Consider the following 23,673-nt stretch of genomic DNA (forward strand, 5'->3'; position numbering starts at 1 on the left):
ACCGTCGTCGAACCCTGTAGCTGTGGTGTAAATTATACAACGATTCTGGTAGAAACAGCAACCATCCGGGACGTACCACACACATTATTTCTCAAGACAACATCCCTTTCTCAAAACACATCCTAATCGCACAGGGATGAGTGAGGTATCTTAGAAAGGTTTTTAACCCGTTTCTGATACTGCAAAACCGATTTTGCGCTAAAGCTTACTACCACAAAAGAGACTTTTAACTATCACAGGCAAAAGACATCATGGATGCCCAGCTTAACACCTTTGTTTCAAGAAGCTAACTTATTAATCAGGAATAAGAAACTCCCTTTTCATATTATCTTATTACAATTACCATTTTATTTGTTTTAAAGTGCTTATTAACTGGACAATTTGCATACAGCATTATCGTAGACAACAACCGTGACCACTGCGGTAGTGCGTTCTCTCTGCCCGCCGTGCAAGCTGACTTTCCTAAGCGAATATACTTCGCGAAACGACAGATACACTTGTTATTGTCACCTTGAATGGTGATTTAACTATTGCTGCTACGGCCTAATGTGCGTATTGTAACTGAAAATGTTTGTCGAGCTAAAGTTACACGTCATTTGGCCCTACTGACAGTCCGTGATCAAGCCTGGAAAATCAATCACAACGCAAAACACGTTTCAAGCCACATGGAAATGTATATACAAGGATGTTTCATAAATTCATGATTATTATTTCTCGTCGTTCACTCATTTTTAAAGAAGTTTTCTCTTCACTCCCATTACTACCCCCTTCCGAATGAGTACACTCACTCCAAATGCTGTCATTAGTTTAAACTATGAAAGAGCAAAAGTTTCGCACGGGTGCCCAAGTTTTGTTAAAATATTCTATTTTCTATTAGCTATACATTAGTCCCAAGTAGACTGTTTAGCAAATAGTTGCAGGTAGTGTATAAGACCATACAAAATTGAAGTTATAGTGCTGATGAAATCGTAGTAAGTACTTCGAACTGACGATGAACCTACTGAGAATAAGACAGCTGATGGGGAAACGGTTATTTCTGAAGAATATATTGCAACTGGATGCTGTGTCTGCCAGATATTACCTCTAATATAATGCTGACTTCTGAATGCTTCATCCGGATACCACGGCGTTATCTTTGCGGTTGTGGCTATTATTGCAACTATTGGATGGAAACGTATTTTAAACTTGGATCGAAACAAAGGAACTAGTTGATGTTTTTCACATTTACTGTGCTATTTCAGAGTGAATGTAACGGTCTTAGCAAACTCGGGTGTATTTGATTTCTTTTGGACGGCTTAAAGTCGACTCAGGCTTAGAACTAAACGTGAAGAAATAATACATTCCAAAAGGCCACTTTTTCACAGGGCGTCAACAAACGGGACGTCAACGTCAAGAGGCATCTCGGGAAAATGTTTTGACGTGTATTTTGGTGGTGGGCGCTGTGGTGGCGGAAGGGGGTGGGGGGACGTCTGCTAGGGTTGGAATTTAAGCTAGTCCCTCAGCGCTCACTACTGTTACAAAAGATAATTTGTTTCTACTTGGTCTTAATAAAGACTAAGCAGACACAAACATACGAAAACCATTGTTTGATGTGTTTCTGTTCGACCTTGCAAAGCTTCCATGACGAGCCGAATATTTTTCACCTTAGCGTTCTTTCACAAAAGAAACCATTATCTGAAAGCTAAAAATGCTTTAGGTTTCACAATACATGAACAAAGAAATAGCCTCCAATGTGTATAAATACGAATATAAACTGATGAAACATAAAATAACGTTTTTTAACTGTGAAAAAGTCAGCCCTTTTGCAGGAGTAAACCTCTGTTGCTTTTGAAGTTATCTGGTACTCAGAAAGAAAAAAAATAATCGGATTCGATAATGAGAAAAGGCTCCATGTATTCTTTAAATATTGTCTGAAGCGGTTGTGTGCTTATATTTTCTCTAGCAGAATAAGTATCGAGGTACTGAAATGTTTCGACAACACTTTCAGTGCTGTTTCACACATCAGCAGTTTGTCAAACAAACTTTTTCAGGAACATCTGTTATGAATTCTGCGTCGACCATCATGAACCACTGCTAGTTTCTTATTGCTGATACTATATTGCCACTTAACCTCACTTTCATCGTCCTGTGTTGAGCCAAGTGAACTGTGCTGATGCTCCGTCTAATGTGAATATTCCGCCATTTGACAGTCATGTTCTGTTGACGCCCAGTGTGATTGTATTTAAAGAAGAGATCCTCCAGAATCATTAAGTCACGCGCTGACTTCATAGATGAATAAGAAATGTGAACATACATCTCCGATGTTGTCCACAAATGGCGGAATGGAGAGCTTCCTGAATAGATCGCTTGACCTCACGTCTACGCCTATTAGGAAAATGGAGATTTCAACTTGTTCGTGACTCCGCTGTCCTCCGGCACGCCTTTCTGGGCTGGGCGCAGCAGTATGCAGAAATACACTGCCTTGCACAAGCGCCAGGGACGGCTAACAAGGCCCACAGGGAGTGCCACATAAATCTGCACAGGCTCTGCTCTCTCTCCTCTCTCCTAGGTGGACCGTGGCGTCTGCCAAATGAAGCGGTAGCGGCCGGAGTGAGGATTTGTGGAGATGGCTATCTGGCCGGCGTGTCTGAACAAGAGGGCCGGCTCCCACACCCTGGGTGCAGCTACCTGCCTGCGAGCCTATTGTCCGCTCCGGCATTCCACAGGCACCTGTCCCGGGACACGCCTCCCCCCCCCCCTTTCTCCCCCCCAACTGCCCTGCTCTGCTTACGTGCCGCGTCCGACACAAAAACCGACTGCTCTGCCCTGCTGTATATCCGTCACGCCGGAAGCCTCTGCTCTCCAGAATAAGTTTCAGATGGCCCCCTGATTTGTGACACCGCAGTCACTTTACACGTGGCTCTTGTTGAGCATTTACGGGTCAAACAACTGGGAAAGGCGGCCGCCAGTGCCTCGATGGCTAATATCATGATACACTTGTAGAGAGTTTGAAAACTGTTTTCCCAAGAAAGTAGTTAAATCTATTTATAAGAAACCATGCAAAAAACCTTGGCTTACTAAAGGAATAAAAATATCTTGTAACCACAAAAGTGAACTGTATCTATATTTTTAACAACAAGGAAGAGTAATGACCCAGAAACAGCCAAATATTATAAAAACTACTGTGCTACATTAAGAAAGGTTATTAAAAAGTCCAGAAGCATGTGCATCATGTCTGAGATTAATACCTCTGATAACAAAATCAAAACAATTTGGAAAATTATTACAAGGGAGACAGGACAACCAAGAGTACAGGATGACGGCATCACCATCAAAGCAAATGGAAACTTGATAAACAACAAGCCGGGTGTCGAAAACATTTTGAATAATCATTTTTTAAAGTTGTAGAGAAAATAGGATATAAATGTTCATTAGAAGAAGCAAGGCAGTTAATGGAAGAGGCCTTACCCACACCATTTGATACAATTGAAATTCCACCCACCTCTCCTTCTGAAATTAGGAAGATAATAAACTCTCTCAAGAATAAAAGCTCACATGGAATTGATGGCGTTTCCAGCAGGATAATAAAAGCTTGTTCCCAAGAAATAAGTGCGATTCTTAGCCACATATGTAATAGCTCTTCGAAGCAGGGTATTTTCCCAGATAGACTGAAGTATGCCATTGTTAAACCACTGAATAAAAAAGGAGATACGTCTGATGCCAACAACTACCGCCCAATCTCTCTTCTGACTGCCTTATCCAAAATTCTTGAAAAAGTAATGTATTGTAGAATAGCTTCACACCTTTGTAAAAATAGTTTTAACAAAATGTCAGTTTGGTTTCCAGAAGGGTTTTTCAACGGAAAATGCTATATATACTTTCACTAATGAAACATTAAATGCTCTGAGTAACCGGAAGTCACCCGTTGGGATTTTCTGTGATCTATCAAAGGCTTTTGATTGTGTAAATCATGGAATACTTCTAGATAAGCTCAAATACTGTGGTATGAATGGGACAGTGCTCAAATGGTTTAAATCATACCTGACTGGAAGAGCGCAGAAAGTTGAAATAAAAAGTTCACATAATATGCAAAAAACTGGTGATTTCTCAAACTGGGGAACAATCAAGAATGGGGTGCCGCAAGGTTCGGTCTTGGGTCCTCTGCTGTTCTTAACATATATTAATGACTTACCATTCTACATTCACGAACATGCAAAGCTAGTACTATTTGCCGATGATACAAGTATAGCTATCAAACTCGACAGACAAGAATTAACTGGTGAAATTGTAAAAGATGTTCTTCAGAAAATCAGTAAGTGGTTCTCTGCAAATGGGCTCTCATTAAACTTTGACAAAACACAGTATATACAATTCCACACAGTAAATGGAATGACCCCATTAATAAATATAGACTTCGATCAGAAATCGGTAGCTAAGGTAGAATATTCAAAATTTCTAGGTGTATGCATTGATGAGGGGTTGAACTGGAAAAAACACAATGAGGATCTGCTGAAACGGTTCAGTTCAGCTACTTATGCTATTAGGGTCATTGCAAATTTTGGCGATATTCATCTCGGTAAATTAGCTTACCACGCCTATTTTCATTCTCTGCTTTCGTATGGAATCATATTCTGGGGTAATTCATCATTGAGTAAAAGAGTGTTCATTGCACAAAAGCGTGTAATCAGAATAATAGCTGGAGCTCATCCAAGATCATCCTGCAGACACTTATTTAAAGAGCTACAAATCTTCACTGTAGCCTCGCAACATATACAGGGTGTTACAAAAAGGTACGGCCAAACTTTCAGGAAACATTCCTCACACACAAAGAAAGAAAATATGATATGTGGACATGTGTCCGGAAACGCTTACTTTCCATGTTAGAGCTCATTTTATTACTTCTCTTCAGATCACATTAATCATGGAATGGAAACACACAGCAACAGAACGTACCAGCGTGACTTCAAACACTTTGTTACAGGAAATGTTCAAAATGTCCTCCGTTAGCGAGGATACATGCATCCACCCTCCGTCGCATGGAATCGCTGATGCGCTGATGCAGCCCTGGAGAATGGCGTATTGTATCACAGCCGTCCACCATACGAGCACGAAGAGTCTCTACATTTGGTACCGGGGTTGCGTAGACAAGAGCTTTCAAATGCCCCCACAAATGAAAGTCAAGAGGGTTGAGGTCAGGAGAGAGTGGAGGCCATGGAATTGGTCCGCCTCTACCAATCCATCGGTCACCGAATCTGTTGTTGAGATGCGTACGAACACTTCGACTGAAATGTGCAGGAGCTCCATCGTGCATGAACCACATGTTGTGTCGTACTTGTAAAGGCACATGTTCTAGCAGCACAGGTAGAGTATCCCGTATGAAATCATGATAACGTATTCCATTGAGCGTAGGTGGAAGAACATGGGGCCCAATTAAGACACCACCAACAATGCCTGCCCAAACGCTCACAGAAAATCTGTGTTGATGACGTGATTGCACAATTGCGTGCGGATTCTCGTCAGCCCACACATGTTGATTGTGAAAATTTACAATTTGATCACGTTGGAATGAAGTTTCAACAGTAAAGAGAACATTTGCACTGAAATGAGGATTGACACATTGTTGGATGAACCATTCGCAGAAGTGTACCCGTGGAGACCAATCAGCTGCTGATAATGCTTGCAGACGCTGTACATGGCACTCTCCATACAGTGACGTGGTCAACGTTACCTTGTACAGCAGCAACTTCTCTGACGATGACATTAGGGTTATCGTCAACTGCACGAAGAATTGCCTCGTCCATTGCAGGTGTCCTCGTCGTTCTAGGTCTTCCCCAGTCGCGAGTCATAGGCTGGAATGTTCCGTGCTCCCTAAGACGCCGATCAGTTGATTCGAACGTCTTCCTGTCGGCACACCTTCGTTCTGGAAATCTGTCTCGATACAAACGTACCGCGCCGCGGCTATTGCCCCGTGCTAATCCATACATCAAATGGGCATCTGCCAACTCCGCATTTGTAAACATTGCACTGACTGCAAAACCACGTTCGTGATGAACACTAACCTGTTGATGCTACGTACTGATGTGCTTGATGCTAGTGCTGTAGAGCAATGAGTCGCATGTCAGCACAAGCACCGAAGTCAACATTACCTTCCTTCAATCGGGCCAACTGGCTGTGAATCGAGGAAGTACAGTACATAGTGACGAAACTAAAATGAGCTCTAACATGGAAATTAAGCGTTTCCGGACACATGTCCACATAACATCTTTTCTTTATTTGTGTGTGAGGAATGTTTCCTGAAAGTTTGGCCGTATCTTCTTGTAACACCCTGTATAGAAAGACAATACATACGCACAGTAAAAAACTAACGCCATCACACTGTAAGTAGGCTGTTTACGCATTAATCGTAATAACAATGCAATGGTGTCTGAAACATGTTCCTTAATGCTATTCGGCAGTGCATTTGAACCGACAATACTCGCATTTTGAAAAGCAGAAAATGTGTCTTGACTTACTTGAGAAAACGGTGAGGACGCAAAACCTGAATCTACAGTATTTGCAAGATTGTGTCCTGTCATTTCGGAATCCTGAGGCGAGCTGTTGCCGATCGATCGATCGATAATGCTTCACTGTTCACTTATTGTTTCACTGTCTACACCATTATTTGCCGCCCGCTCCATTTCCCTATGCACAATTACCAAATTACTACTTTGAATATCTGTTAATTCATCACACGGTGCTGCTGATAAGCTACATTCGTCGTCACTATCATTTCTCAGTTTATTTTGGACCCTAGTGTTAACGTTTTTCACACGCCATAATTATCACGTATTTCACACAATAACAATAAAAAGCTCAATTTGAAGGTGCAAAAATACGAAAACACATTAACATAGCACTGAAAATAATATCCAGTTAATTGCAAGCGCAGCTGCGAAATACTTGGTGCAAATCTATATGCATGCCACAGCTGTTTTACTGTACAACAATGAAAAACTACAACTACAAAGGAAATTCTATCTACAATTACGATCCATTAATAAACAAATGGCTCTGAGCACTATGCAACTTAACTTCTGAGGTCATCAGTCTAGTAATAAACAATAGCTACACTAATTACACAAACTACAAGAAAACATCAAAAGATCCCAGTGAGGTATCCTCGGCTAAGGGTCGACATATGAAACATCCCCTTAGAAAATTTTTATAAAATAACAGTGCTGGAAAACCTCTACGTTATTTGATTTTCAAACAGCTGAGCAAAACTGAACGTACTCAGACTTTCACTAAACTGACACACAATATTTTTAGCGCAACGCAATCTGACTTTCAATAACCCCTACAAGAGAATGGCCCTGACTAATAATAACCTACCTCACAAAAATCTTCGATACTCAAACTACTCCAATACAGCGACCGCCAGTACTGCCATCTAAATAAAAGATTCTAACTACTGAAGGCACTAACTACTGATCGGCATAGTTAGCAAATGAAAGATTTTGATAGAGAACAAACAATGTATTTACCTTAATAATATTCAAAAGTCATTATATTCAGTATCACAAATTTACTCTTTCTGATGGACACACGTCCAGATCGTCAGCTCTCAAAATTCTGCCATCTCTCTCCCCACATCTACCACTGCTGGCGGCTCACCTCCAAGGCTCCAACTGCTTCGCTACGCGCCGTTCACAGCCAACTGCCCAACACTACAATAACGAATATTCAAAAAATGCAAACCACCCACAGACTGCACACAGCACAGTCAGTGATTTTCATACAGAGCGCTGCGTGGTGTTACCAACATAAAAACCTAAACAGTCTGCTTACAACACAACTAACACCAACGTCAGAAGTTATCGATAGTGAATGTTAATTACCGAGAGCTGAGAGGGTAGTATTAACTCTATTCCTCTGCTGTTTGACCAGGGAGAGAACAGGATTCAGAGCAGAATTTAAGCAGAAACCTCCGGCTCTATTTATAACGTAACTAGTTAATTTAATTCCAATTCCTCCTTTACACTTTCCCAATAGCTGCAAGTGGACGGCAGAATCTCTGTGTTGTTATAATGCGTTGGATCACCGGTACCAAGGCAATGTCCTGTGTTAGCAGATTTGTTCGGCTCTAGTAAATGTGAGTGATGCTAATGTTCTATACACTTCTCTTCCACGGTCCTGATGGGCTGACCAATGTGTGACACACGCCACAACCACATGGAGTACTGCAGACACACAACTAACTGAAACCAAGATCATCCTTTACAGACCCTAAAAGGGCCCTAATTTTGGATGGCAGTAGAAAAATACGCTTCACACTGTGTTTCCGCAGAAAACAATGCCGTTGAAAATGCCATCTGCCTAAGTGAAAAAAGCCTTAGACGTAGGTGGCACTCGATTTACGACTGATCGATGGCGCAGTACTCGCATGATTTATCGTTCACTACCGGTAACTATGAGGTGGGAAACTCTTATCAGGATCTGAGATGAGGTGAGCCCTATGAATGAAGGTATTCGCACTGTGGCGAACGGTTGTAGATTTCAGCATGAAGATACAAATCACTGTGAGCAGCTCTCCTACAAAAAACATCTAGGGAAGAAAGACAGCCATCCTTGTCCAACTCTAGACTGAACCGATTATTCGGGTGGATTGGGATCATATGTTCTAAATAACTGTTCAAATTCTTACTATCACGAGGCCAACAACAAAAGTGTAGTCTACGTATCTAAAAAATCATACAACTTTCAATGCCGCCGACTCCAGGGCAAGTTCCTTCATTGCATTTGTGTCTTGTAAACGACAGGGTTGTTCACATATCGAAATATCGGCGGTTGTCAAAGACGTCACCCGGCTGCACTCCTGTAGGTTGTCTGAACATTTTAAGCGCCGGGAGAAATTCAAGTTTAACACATTTATATACCAGTACATGATGCCAACAAAACGGTGTTACTGCTTGAGGGGAAAATCGTTGCTATTTCGTCCAATATTGCATCATTAGCATTGCTTACATGGTCGAAGACTTACAGCCGTTCTACGAACACAGACCACCTAAGAGGTAAGACAAATTTGTGACTTCTATCAGTACACAGGATGAATGAACAGTCGCGTCAACGCCGGCTCGCTTTCCGCTGTTGTTGGATTCTGAAACGCCTTAACAGTCACCTAACACTTTTTCCTAACGGTTTATTGAACAGTTTGTGGGCCAACCCAATGTCGACATAGTTTTGCGAGGATACGCCACTATGTCCCTGTATGGACGCAGAACGTTGTGTCCAAAGCTGGTACAGATTACATAATGCTTTTAAAACTGGAAATTCTTTAGACTTCAATAACACGAAAAACAGTTACGGGATGAAAAACCATCAAGGAGCAGTTCTGATAAAATTTACGACAGACCTAAACTGTTAGACGAAAAATTTTGTTTCAACGACAGTGTACGTAACATATATCAACTTTTTTACATATAAAACGCATATTTTACCTATTTTTGAAAAGCGAACGGCTTTTCTAAAAGCAACCAGTTTAATGAAATCATATTCAGACATTTGTCGCTATACCACGATTCTCACACTGAACACGTTCCGAACTAAAGTTCATTTTAAGCATTTGTGATGATGAAAGTTTACAGCAATAATAAAAACAACAAAAGTACACAGCGCAACCAAAGATCTCTGTTGGCTGCAAAGCATAGTCAAAACGTTAAAAGCTGCTATTCTGCCTCAAAGGTACGGTGGTTGCTGGCCTAGGTTAACTCCATTAAGGGTTCGTTGTTCTCTCTGTAGACATTTGGCAAGTCCAGACGTGAACTTTCTTATAAAAATACGCATGAAATGTCACAAATGGACGGACGCGAACTCAATAATTCCGAAAAGATCGAGGAAGAATATACTAATCCCCCCCCCCCCCCTCCCACCCCGATTTCCGTAGCTTGCCCTTCAGGTAGAAGAGCGCGTGGGCAGGAGACACGTAAGTGCTTTGTGGACTGACAGATTAAGTGGACAGATTGCCCTTATCGAAGTGTGTGTTGTAGAAAGGTTAAATATTACCGTTGGCTTAATAATATTCTCTAAAGAGATTGAAGCTCATTATTATACACTTTCATTCCTTTGAAGACTTCTCTGTTATTTTTCTGCCATTTAGTGAGTAAAAGATTAGTTATAATTTACTTTATTTCCGAACTTTTGCCATAAAAATGCAATAGTAAGAGTGCTGCTCTCCTACAATATCGCTTATTGACGTTTTGCAGTGAGTAGCCAAGAGTAAATCACAGGTCTGTTGCCGATTGCGGAGTTTTGAGCAAGTAGCGGAGGCAAGGTGTTGAGCAGGTAAAAGCTGCAGAGTTAGTGTGAACCAGTTACAAAAACTAGTAAGATGAGGATTTAATGTTCTGTCACAGAGATGCATCTCTATCTGCGTAGAATGGGGAAGAAATTGGTTTTAAGGAAAGCACGGAAAACTTAAATCAGCATAGCCGCGCTATGATTTGGCAACGGCTCTATTGCCTCAACCATCGCGGCTACTCGTTTACTACACAAGTTTATCAGTTAACTCATTATTCGAAATATTGAAAGTGATCGTGCAGGACGGAAGTCCGTACGAAGGCTGGCATATAAGCGCGCGTGTGCGTGCCGTGGCCGCTTGCGTGACAGGACAGCACGACCTCCGCGAAGCCACGGCCTGCGGACACTACCAGCGCCCCCGGGGTCCCGCCACGGCTGACACACACGCACATCTCAGGCCTGAGGTCGCACTGCGCAAGCGCGCACTCGTGACATTTGCCTGTCACCGACTGGAACGCCAGCCTAACCGCTCCAACTAGTCAGTCCACACATTTCGTACTTTCTCAGCTGGTGTCCGGTTTCACAGAAACACCAGCGTGCCCTTTCCCCTTAGAAAGTGCTTTCTTCATTCCGTTTCAGCAGTTTAAAACTTATTTACAAATATTCCACCTGAAAATGATGGTGCGAGTCTCAGAAACGCCAACTGAGACGGACTACAAATGCGATTTATTGTTAATGTACGAGGGTGAGTCAAATGAAAACGTTAAATATTTTTAAAAAATATTATTTATTGTGCAGAAGTGGTACAAAGCTGTACCACTTTTCATCATAATCTCCCCCACGCTCAATTCAAGTCCTGCCGGCCGAAGTGCCGTGCGGTTAAAGGCGCTGCAGTCTGGAACCGCAAGACCGCTACGGTCGCAGGTTCGAATCCTGCCTCGGGCATGGATGTTTGTGATGTCCTTAGGTTAGTTAGGTTTAACTAGTTCTAAGTTCTAGGGGACTAATGACCTCAGCAGTTGAGTCCCATAGTGCTCAGAGCATATTCTTTAAATATTGTTTGTTGTGCAGAAGTGTTACAAAGCTGTATCACTTTTCAACATAATCTCCCCCACGCTCAATGCAAGTCCTCCAGCGCTTACAAAGCGCATAAATTCTTTAGAAAAAAATTCCTTAGGTAGTCCGCGCAACCACTCATGCACCGCGTGGCGTACCTCTTCATCAGAACGGAACTTCTTTCCTCTCATTGCGTCTTTGAGTGGTCCAGACATATGGAAATCACTTGGGGCAAGGTTTTGGTGATGAGGAATGGCGCCATTCCTTGCTCGCTCTCTTCGTTTCCGGTTGGTGGAAGTGAACCCAGGTTTCGTCCCCAGTAACGATTCTTGCAAGGAAGCCATCACCGTCTCGCTCAAAGCGCCGAAGAACTTCTTCACAAGCATCAACACGTCGTTCTCTCATTTCAGGAGTCAGCTGAGGTGGCACCCATCTTGCACAAACTTTGTGAAACTGGAGCACATCATGCACAATGTGGTGTGCTGACCCATTACTAATCTGTAAATATGCTGCAATGTCATTCAGTGTCACTCGGCGGCCTCAACTGCTGCAATGTTCTGTGGAGTCACAACTCGTTGTGCCTGACCTGGACGAGGAGCATCTTCCACTGAAGTCACACCATTTGCGAACTTCCTACTCGTTTCGTAGACTTGCTGCTGTGACAAACATGTATCACCGTACTGGACCCTTCATTCGTCGATAAATTTCAATAGGTTTCACACAGTCACTACACAAAACCCGAATAACAGAACGCTGTTCTTCCATGATGCAAGTTGCAAGTGGGGCGGCCCATCTGCGACGGTATGTGTGCATCTGCACTATGCTGCCACCTACAGGCCTTCCTGCACGCTGTTTGTAGCACGTTTACCAACTTACAGGATAACGGCGCGAAATTTTTAAATGTTATTACAAATTTAAGGTTTTCATTTGACTCACCCTCGTGTATAAAGTCTGCTTGATTTGCAAACAACTGCTTTTTTTTTCATTTATACCCAAACATGTTTCACCGCGTTTGTGCCATCTTCAATGAGTGTTATTTATGCAAATGTGTGAAATGTGAACCTGGTTTAAGTGATATCAGTTCTAACGAAAATTAGGCCCAAAAAGTTTTTGATTGTTGTTGTCATTAACTTAACATTTTTGTCCACATTACTGGGTTATGTTCGTTTATAGTCTGTTTTCCTTCTGATTTTGTTTTCTTATGCATAACTCTTCTTCTGTTGTAAATTTATGGTATAAAATGCGGCTAGATTCTAGTATTTTTAAATCTGATTTTGTTTTAGTTGGGTGAGGTTGTAGGCCGTTAGGTACTTTCCGTAAAAGGCCTTTAGGAATCACCGACTCAGCCCCTCTCTCTCTCTCTCTCTCTCTCTCTCTCTCTCTCTCTCTCTCTCTCTCTCTCTCTCTCTTTTCCAAGTAAATTTATGTCTGCAGTCAGATTTCCTTGCAAAGACAAGACAACAAGTGTTTAATATGAACATATTTTGCTGGTTTCAATATGACTTTAAAGAGACAAGTTTGTAGTTTAGAGGAGTTTAGATCTGTGGCATAGTGCCTATAAACACACGTTGGGTCAAAAAATGGTTCAAATGGCTCTGAGCACTATGGGACTTAACTTCTGAGGTCATCAGTCCCCTAGAACTTAGAACTACTTTAACCTAAGGACATCACACACATCCATGCCCGAGGCAGGATTCGAACCTGCGACCGTAGCGGTCGCGCGGTTCCAGATTGTAGCGTCTAGAACCGCTCAGCCACTCTGGCCGGCCAAACACACGTTGGGAGATACGATTTTATATCTTCCTTGAGAGTCGCCTGGCGCCATAGATCGTACGATGGCGGCTAATGACTCCCTAAGCACTTATGTACAGTCTGATATCTACCTGCTGAGGGTAGCCGTGTTAATAAACGCTCAGTTACCTTATTTATGATCAGAGATATGGAAGGCGAAGATTTTATCATTATAAGTGGAAGTTCTTCAATTTTGTGATTGATAAATATTGGCCTCATCTCCCGTTGCAGCACATGCACTTATAATCTTAAGCTTTTTCTACATGTACACCTACATCGAAATCTACATCTGTACTCTGTGGGCCGCCGTCCCCCCCCCCCCCCCTTCCCTGTTGCAGTCGCGAATGGTGCGCTGGAAGAATGATTCATGGTAAGGCTCTGAGTGGGCTCGAATCTATCCAATTTTCTTTCTCTCTCTCTTCGCGAGATACATGTAGGTGGATCGGTTGACTCTTCTACGAACGTACATTCTTGGAATTTTAAACAGCGCCGTAATGCACAAAACCACTCTTACAGAGCCTACCATGGAATATAAACTGTGTGGTGTCCGCCTTTATTGTGATTAATTTTAGGTGATCGTTGTGCTCTTTACTCATACTCCCAGATATTTGGTGGATGTGACATCTTCTGGTGAATATTCGGTGATCGTATTGTCATACAATCACAGATGTTTCCGCCTATTTGTACAGGACATAGCAGGGCTAAGCGCAGATATTTTTACACGTTGTACCTTAATATACACACGTCGTATCGTATGTACAGGGTGGTCCATTGACAGTGACCGGGCCAAATATCTCACGAAATAAGCATCAAACGAAAAAACTACAAAGAACGAAACTCGTCTAGCTTGAAGGGGAAACCAGATGGCGCTATGGTTGGCTTACTAGATGGCGCTGCCATCGGTCAAACGGATATCAACTGCGTTTTTTTTTTTTTTTTAATAGGGACCCCCATTTTTTATTACATATTCGTGTAGTACGTAAATAAATATGAATGTTTTACTTGGACCACTTTTTTCGCTTTGTGTAGAAGGCACTGCAATAGTCACAAACGTATAAATACGTGGTATCACGTAACATTCCGCCAGTGCGGATGGTATTTGCTTCGTGATACACTACCCGTGTTAAAATGGATCGTTTACCAATTGCGTAAAAGGTGGATATTGTGTTGATGTATGGCTATTGTGATCAAAATGCCCAACGAGCGTGTGCTATGTAAGCTGTTCGCTATCCTGGACGACATCATCCAAGTGTCCGGACAGTTCACCGGATAATTACGTTATTTAAGGAAACAGGAAGTGTTCAGCCACATGTGAAACTTCAGCCACGACCTGCAACAAATGATGATGCCCAAGTAGGTGTTTTAGCTGCTGTCGCGGCTAACACGCACATCAGTAGCAGACAAATTGAGCGAGAATCGGGAATCTCAGAAACGTCGGCGTTGAGAATGCTACATCGACATCGATTGCACCCGTACCATATTTCTATGCACCAGGAATTGCATGGTGACGACTTTGAACGTCGTGTACAGTTCTGCCACTGGGCAGAAGAGGAATTACGGGACGATGACAGATTTTTTGCACGCGTTCTATTTAGCGACGAAGCGTCATTCACCAACAGCGGTAACGTAAACCGGCATAATATGCACTATTGGGCAACGGAAAATCCACGATGGCTGCGACAAGTGGACCATCAGCGACCTTGGCGGGTTAATGTATGGTGCGGCATTATGGGAGGAAAGATAACTGGCCCCCATTTTACCGATGGCAATCTAAATGGTGCATTGTATGCTGATTTCCTATGTAATGTTCTACCGATGTTACTATAAGATGTTTCACTGCATGACAGAATGGCGATGTACTTCCAACATGATGGATGTCCGGCACATAGCTCGCGTGCGGTTGAAGCCTTATTGAATAGCATATTTCTTGACAGGTGGATTGGTCGTCGAAGGACCATACCATGGCCCGCACGTTCACCGGATCTGACGTTTCCGGATTTCTTTCTGTGGGGAAAGTTGAGGGATATTTGCTATCGTGATCCACCGACATCGCCTGACAACATGGATCAGCGCATTGTCAATGCATGTGCGAACATTACGGAAGGCGAACTACTCGCTGTTGAGAGGAATGTCGTTACTCGTATTGCCAAATGCATTGAGGTTGACAAATATTTTGAGCATTTATTGCAAAAAATGGTTCAAATGGCTCTGAGCACTATGGGACTCAATTGCTGAGGTCATTAGTCCCCTAGAACTTAGAACTAGTTAAACCTAACTAACCTAAGGACATCACAAACATCCATGCCCGAGGCAGGATTCGAACCTGCGACCGTAGCGGTCTTGCGGTTCCAGACTGTAGCGCCTTTAACCGCACGGCCACTTCGGCCGGCAGCATTTATTGCATTAATGTGGTATTTACAGGTATGCGTTCTCAGAAATGAGAAGTTCACAAAGGTACATGTATCATATTGGAACAACCGAAATAAAATGTTCAGACGTACCTACGTTCTGTATTTTAATTTAAAAAACCTACATGTTATCAACTGTTCGTCTAAAATTGTGCGCCATATGTTTGTGACTATTACAGCGCCATCTATCACAAAGCGAACAAAACATAGAAAGTGGTCCAACTAAAACATTCGTATTTCTTTACGTACTGCACGAATATGTAATAAAAAATGGGGGTTCCTATTTTAAAAACGCAGTTGGTATCCGTTTGACCTATGGCAGCGCCACCTAGCGGGCCAACCATAGCGCCATCTGGTTTCCTCTTTCAAGCTACACAAGTTTCGTTTCTTGTAGGTTTTTCGTTTGACGCTTATTTCATAGGATATTTGGCCCCGTCACGATCAATAGACCACCCTGTATATATTGTCAGCAATAATGGTCCTACAATACTCACTTGGGGTACACTAGAAATTACTTCTACGTCAGTTCGTTAAAAATGACGTGGTGTGTTCTGTTTGCTAGGAAATCTTCCATACAATTATAAAGCTGGTCTTTAACTTCTGCATTTTTTCGTTAGGTGACAGTGCGCATCTGTATCAGATGAGCTGGGTGCCAGACGCCTTCTGAATTTCCTGAACGAACGGAGCGAAATAGTTTTCACACTACCGTTGTTTACGAAGTGCGAGTTGATTGCTGCAGCCGGCCGTCGTGGCCGAGCGGTTCTAGGCGCTACAGTCTGGAACCGCGCGACCGCTACGGTCGCAGGTTCGAATCCTGCCTTGGACATGGGTGTGTGTGATGTCCTTAGGTTAGTTAGGTTTAAGTAGTAGTACATTCTAGGGGACTGATGACCTCAGAAGTTAAGTCCCATAGGGCTTAGAGCCATTTGAATCATTTGATTGCTACAGATTTCGGTCTCCAGAAAGATCACAATATGGGAGTGCAGAATATGTGCCACAATTCTGCGACACGTTGACGTCAGCGATATAGGGCTGTAGCTGTGTTCTGTTCGGCCTCCTTGAAGAGAGGAAAGACCTGCGCATTGTTCCATTCACTTTTTGCACAGCGTTGCAAGATTGTCTCACTGCAGCTGGAGATGAAGCAAGTAAACGGATCCAGTGCAGTGCACAAGTAACTGCACAGCGGCGTCGCGAGATTAGATTGCCGGGGAGCCCCACTCCACCGGCAGAGCCGGCCAGGGTCGCCTGCAGATCAGCGGGCCCGTCGCCGCCTCGCCGGCGCCTGCGCTGTCGGCTGGGTGGCCTACGCGGCAGGTGCTCCGCGCTTCGCCTGCGAATCGCTGACCCACATTCGAGGCGTCAGTCGGACCGCCTAAAGCCGCCCGCCGCAGCGACGCCGCTTTGCGCAAGCCGCTGCCAGTTCCCGCCCGGCTGCGCTGCATGACGTCGTCCAGAGGGAAGCCCGACATAGTGGCTGCGGTTCATTGTTACAATCACGATAGAGATACCTCGGCTGAGCGACCACCTCTCTCCAACTAGAACCTCCTGACAATCGTTAAAAACACTCCGTAAGAAACATTCATCTGTAAAGTCTCACCATTATTTTTTTATCGAAAAAAAAATGCAACAACCAGCCGCTATGCTTATTTACGTCAACACGTGTTTCGATTTTCCATCCGTCTTCGCGTAACACACCTGAAGATGGGTGAAAACCCGAAACGTACATGGTGATTTAGCTACCCCTACAGCTGGGTTAGATGCAAGCCGTAACTCCGTCAAATACCATAGGCAAAATTTTCGTATTTTCTCGCTCGCTATACCCAAACTATTAGCCCTACAGAAAAAACTGATAGAAACTTTTTGTAGGAAATTTTTTATTATTATTTTGAGATTTCCCTCATTACAGAGGCTTATCTCCAACATAATAATTTACTCGGAAATTACAATACAAACAATAAACGTTCTTAAACTATATTTTCAAAATATTCCTCCAGGTGTTTCGATCTTGTGTGTCCTCTTCCTCTTCGCCCATTCTCCTCATTGTGTGCTGTACATTTTCGAGCCAGGTGGTCATAGGTCGTCCTCTTCTTCTTCTCCCCTCCGGTTCACACTCCAGTATCAGTTCTGGTATTCTCGTTTTCTCCATTCGTCGTACATGCTCGTACCACTGTAATTTCTTCCGTCCGCAGCTCGTGGTCGTGCGGTAGCGTTCTCGCTTCCCGCGCCCGGGTTCCTGGGTTCGATTCCCGGCGGGACAGGGATTTTCTCTGCCTCGTGATGACTGGGTGTTGTGTGATGTCCTTAGGTTAGTTAGGTTTAAGTAGTTCTAAGTTCTAGGGGACTGATGACCATAGATGTTAAGTCCCATAGTGCTCAGAGCCATTTGAACCAAGCCACTGTAATTTCTTCCTATCCATTACGTCATACATTCTTTCTTTTATTTCCATTGCTTATTATTTTGGCGTTCCTTATGTTTCCGTTCCCGGAGATTCTTGCCGATCTTCTCCAGAAGTCCATCTCTAGAGCTTATAATTTTTTAATGTTCTTCATGTTAATTGTCCAGGTCTCCGTTCCATACAGAACCACACTCTCTGATATGGATTTGTATATTACTTTTTTAGTTCTGCTCATTATATTCCTGCTCCATAAGTCTGAGTTAAGCACCCAATGACCTTCCGTCCGCTACTAATTCTTTTATTGATTTCTGACTCTGATTTTCCCTTGATTTCGAAAATGGATCCCAAATAACAGAAAGTGTTTATCACTAGGAAATTTAATGCAGTTAAATTTTGTACTGGAATACGTTTTCGTCAGAGGCCGTAGTTTTCGAATTATTCGAGAGAAGCATATCAAAGTAACCTCCAAACGCGTTTTTCTTGAACAGTTCTAAAACTGCGGGCTTCAGCGAAAACGTATCCCAGTACAAAATTCAACTACATCAAATTTTCCACGAAAAGGTCCTGTCCATTTTTTTCTGTGGGGCTAATAGTTCGCGCATGGTGAATGAAAGACAGTATGAAAACACCGCGTGTGTTTTTTGAAGGCGTTGTGGCATACGTAAAATGCAGCGGAACGGGCACCTGTACATTTGTATTAATAAAATTATTAGAGGTAGCTAAAAAAAATAAAGCTACCTACTTAAGTTTGTGTTTGCAGGTACATGTTTGCAGTCCTGGTACACACTGAAAGCCGCTCATCGCTGCACCGTGGAACGCTGATAGAAGAGCTGGTCCATTATCAAGTTGTGTGTCGTGCGGTAACCCCTCAGCAGGAATGTTGCAGCTGCGTCTGGCCGATCTAAATGACTTCTTTTTCCGTCTGGATTGGCCCGACGCAACTGCAACATGTCCCCTGTTGCCGCACAATATTATTCTTTCTTTATCTGTAGGGCAGTGCTATTTTGACTCCGGCAGCAGCGTTATTCGCTACTCCGGCGTGGAGATTTCAATGTGTACCAGCACCTAAGACCTGTACCTACAAATAAACAAAAACATAATAGCGTAGCTTTATTTTTTGAGGTGATAAAAACTTCATAAATACACTCGTAATCTCTCTTCTCTCGGTTAGAACATCACGCCATCAACAAAAATAAAACCAATATTTGTTTATTCGCGTGTACCTCGCACTCTTCATAATGTAAAACAACGACAGAACTACTTGTAGGTTTATAACAATCTATTGTCTCGACACATTTCGAAAGCACGCGCCTTCGTATTCAGATGGCTAGATTCTGTCCACTTATGTCTGAACACAGAGTTTTCTCGTGCATACTTTCCAGTGGCTAATGCCCATCGTAAACATCTAACTCATTTTAAAAATGCGTTGGTTTCTAACATGTTGTTTAGTATCTTAGATTTTCTCAGCATATGTTATTTTCGAACACTTCTATTCACCGTAATGGCGTCGTACATATGGTACGATATTTGTCACATTCAGCCAGTCCTAACGCCAGGACACTGGCCAGCTTGTCGAAATATCGCACCATATCGAAGATGCCATTCGAGAAGAATTCAGAATAGTTGTTTAGTAGTTAGCGCATGGTTAGTTTCTCAAGAGTAATAAATCCGTGACCAAAAATGGTGAAGTCGAAGAATCACACAAATCGTAATCAGAATAGGAAAGCACATAGAAATGATATCAGGAAACCATAACAATATCTGAAAAGGCATAACGAAGCATAAAGAAAAGGCAGGCAGCTCAACAGAGGTGACTGTGTATCGTGTTTTTTGTATCTTTTTATTTTTTTTATAAATAATTGTGTTTAAATGCAAAAAAAAAATCCAAATGTCCGGGATCATTGTCAGTCAGTCATAGGTTGTTATTGACACTTTACGCCTCTTTCATCTTTAGTAGCGATTTATTAAAGTAAAGAGGTGCCAGGTAGAATCGCTGATATGAGATCATTTATTAGACCGATAACTGACACCATACGTCAGTTCAGGAAGTTGAGGGCGTTTTTATAGGACCATGAGTAGCAAAGCACTGCCGTGTTGAAATCAACATTTGAATCGAGGACAGCCCCACACATTTACCATGGAGATTACAGTTCATATACACTACTGTCCATTAAAATTGCTACACCACGAAGATGACGTGCTACAGACGCGAAATTTAACCGACAGGAAGAAGATACTGTGATACGCAAATGATTAGCTTTTCAGAATATTCGCCGGCCGCGGTGGTCTCGCGGTTCTAGGCGCGCAGTCCGGAACCGTGCGACTGCTACGGTCGCAGGTTCGAATCCTGCCTCGGGCATGGCTGTGTGTGATGTCCTTAGGTTAATTAGGTTTAAGTAGTTCTAAGTTCTAGGGGACTGATGACCACAGCAGTTGAGTCCCATAGTGCTCAGAGCCATTTGAACCTTTTTTTTTTTTTTTTCAGAATATTCACACAAGGTTGGCGCCGGTGGCGACACCTACAACGTGCTGACATGAGGAAAGTTTCCAAACGATTTCTCATACACAAACAGCAGTTGACCGGGTTGCCTGGTGAAATGTTGTTGTGATGCCTCGTGTAAGGAGGAGAAATGCGTACCATCCCGTTTCCGACTTTGATAAAGGTCGGACTGTAGCCTATTGCGATTGCGGCTTTTCGTATCGCGACATTGCTGTTCGCGTTGGTCGAGATCCAATGACTGTTAGCAGAATATGGAATCGGTGGGTTCAGAAAAGTAATACGGAACGCCGTGCTGGATCCCAACGGCCTCGTATCACTAGCAGTCGAGATGATAGGCATCTTATCCGCATGACTGTAACGGATCGTGCAGCCACGTCTCGATCCCTGAGTCAACAGATGGGGACGTTTGCAAGACAACAACCATCTGCATGAACACTTTGATGGCGTTTACAGCAGCAAGGACTATCAGCTCGTAGGCCATGGCTGCGGTTACCCTTCACGATGCGCCGGCCGGTGTGGCCTAGCGGTACTAGGCGCTACAGTCTGGAACTGCGCGACACCTATGGTCACAGGTTCTAATCCTGCCTCGGGCATGGATGTGTGTGATGTCCTTAGATTAGTTAGGTTTAAGCAGTAATAAGTTCTAGGGGACTGATGACCTCAGAAGTTAAGTCCCATAGTGCTCAGTGCCATTTAAACCTTGACGCTGCATCACAGACAGGAGCGCATGCGATGGTCTACTCAACGATGAACCTGGGTGCACGAATGGCAAAACGTCATCTTTTCGGGTGTCTTCAGGTTCTGTTTACAGCAGCATGATGGTCGCATCCGTGTTTGGCGACATCGCGGTGAACGCACATTGAAAGCGTGTATTCGTCATCGCCATACTGGTGTATCACCCGGTGTGATGGTATGAGGTGCCATTGCTTAGACCTCTCGGTCACCTCTTGTTCGCATTGACGGCACTTTGAACAGTGGACGTTACATTTCAGATGTCTTACAACCCGTGGCTCTACCCTTCATTCGATCCCTGCGAAACCGTACATTTCAGCAGGATAATGCCCGACCGCATGTTGCAGGTCTTGTACGGGCCTTTCTGGATACAGAAAATGTTCGACTGCTGCTCTGGCTAGCACATTCTCCAGACCTCTCACCAATTGAAAACAACTGGTCAATGGTGGCCGAGCAACTGGCTCGTCACAATACGCCAGTCACTACTCGCGATGAACTGTGGTATCGTGTTGAATCTGCATGGGCAGCTGTACCTGTACAAGCCATCCAAGCTCCGTTTGACTCTATGCCCAGGCGTATCAAGGCCGTTATTACGGCCAGAGGTGGTTGTGCTGGGTACTGATTTCTCACGATCTATGCACCCAAATCGCGTGAAAATGTAATCACATGTCAGTTCTAGTATAATATATTTGTCCAATGAATACTCGTTTATCATCTGCATTTCTTCTTGGTGTAGCAATTTTAATGGCTAGTAGTGTAATAAGACGGAACTGTTGTCGTCTGCATTCGATAGACGAGGGATAAGCCTGCTGGAAAAATTCGGAAATTTACTTAAGTGTTCAATTAATTGCTCTCAAAACAGTTCATGTTTGATGCACAATGTACAGTTTGCACTATTTCCTCCAGGAGTATCAAATTTTTATCAAAACTAAAGAAATTTGGAAACTATCACATAAAGCATTATTTACTCATTACTCCAAATTTCTTCTATTTCTTTTTTTTAAATCAAGATTTTTATTTACGTTAGCTGGTCTCTCAACACTACAACCTACATTCCAAAAAAGATTCACTGGTCTCGTTACAGTCACTTCATTACATGTCATTTGTAGTACGACAGTTTTACATAACATTTGAATAGTTTTTGCTGGTCATGTCTAGATGAGTTTGTTAAATATGCTTATATGAACTGGATCTAAGTGGTAACACGGGTAATCAAAGCTTCTCGTCGGGTAACATAAAGAAGATATATATATATTTGGCGTTTCGCTAGCCAATCACGTGATTTGCGTCACCGTGTTCCGCAACACCGTTTACGCTTGGACTGTTGCGAAGGGAAATATTTCATGCCGTAACTTTCACTGCATTCATAACGCCAGTTCCTAGAACTCCACGTTCGGAGCGGGCTTTGTCAGAAATGATTGGACATCTAGGCACGTTAAACGTGTACTTAAATAGCAACCAACTGAAAGACCTCACAAATAACTTATCTGCTGCCACAGTTGGTAAAGAATGTTGGCGTGCTGGAAAGCCCGTAGAAATCAGTTCCGCTTGGTCGCGCAAGCTGTTTTTCTTTTCCTGTAACAATAAAATCAGTCGATAATTTTTGAATAAGTAGTTAAACGAGTATGAGTAAACAAATCTCTGAAATCGTTTGTGGTTTACTCCACATCTGCTTTTAAAGGGATGGATAAATACCTAAAGTAAAGGCATTTTCTGTGTTCAGCAAAAAAGAATAGCATCGCCCACGGTCATTGTAGTACAGTATTCTACAGGACACGGCGTCGTCTTTCTGAAAGTAAAAACTACTTTTGTGGCTGAAAAGGCATTCACAGTAGAAATCACGCACAATGTAGTGGGAGCACACTCGTTTCTAGATATCATGCGAGGTAAAAGGAGTTTCGTCATCAAACAATCTTACGTTCTCCGCCTCTTGCTACGTTACGCGCGAGCAGCGGAGCACAGTTTTCACTCAGTAAGCAACAGTTTTCAGAGTGTAGGACGATGATAATAGAAGTTCAAAGGAAATAAAAAGTTATTTTCCACAGTAGCCACAATTCACCTACCGTTTTTCTGTAAAAAACGGTTATCACTTTCACTCTCCCCTTCTGCTATCACGTTCCCACGAATAGGATTTGCGTTTTTACTAAAACATACGTAGAAGATAGGCAGAATACTAGTCCCGAAATATTTTATTTTATCGAAAATCTCATTGCACAAACTGCTGAATGTTTCAAAGTAACAGCTTTACAAAACAAATAATTATTAAAAAGAAGAAACAAACTTTCACTTTTAAAATGCAAATCTTTCACAAACATTTCCCGACTGTTCACCGTTGCTATTCTCCATTTCCATCCCATTTTGGATCCCCTGTGTATTGCCTGGAAGATAAATATTTGCACCTCACTATTTCCGAGAAGAATAACAAATTGAAAAGAAAGTAAATATTAAAGAAGCCGTTAAAAAAGGCGTGCTACTTAGCTTCATGCCTTTATTTACCTGAGAGCACAGGATCGTGTTCCAGTGCAATTAGCAGCAC

General features: G+C 42.9%; 1 protein-coding gene across 2 annotated transcripts in view; it reads left to right on the forward strand.

The window, feature by feature from the left end:
* Window positions 1-23,673, forward strand: part of LOC124612342 (protein TANC2) — a 549,855-nt gene that overhangs the window by 141,224 nt on the left and 384,958 nt on the right. The gene's annotated exons all lie outside the window — the stretch shown is intronic.

This window comes from Schistocerca americana, chromosome 4, assembly GCF_021461395.2.
Source record: "Schistocerca americana isolate TAMUIC-IGC-003095 chromosome 4, iqSchAmer2.1, whole genome shotgun sequence".
Taxonomy (NCBI): Eukaryota; Metazoa; Arthropoda; class Insecta; order Orthoptera; family Acrididae; genus Schistocerca; species Schistocerca americana.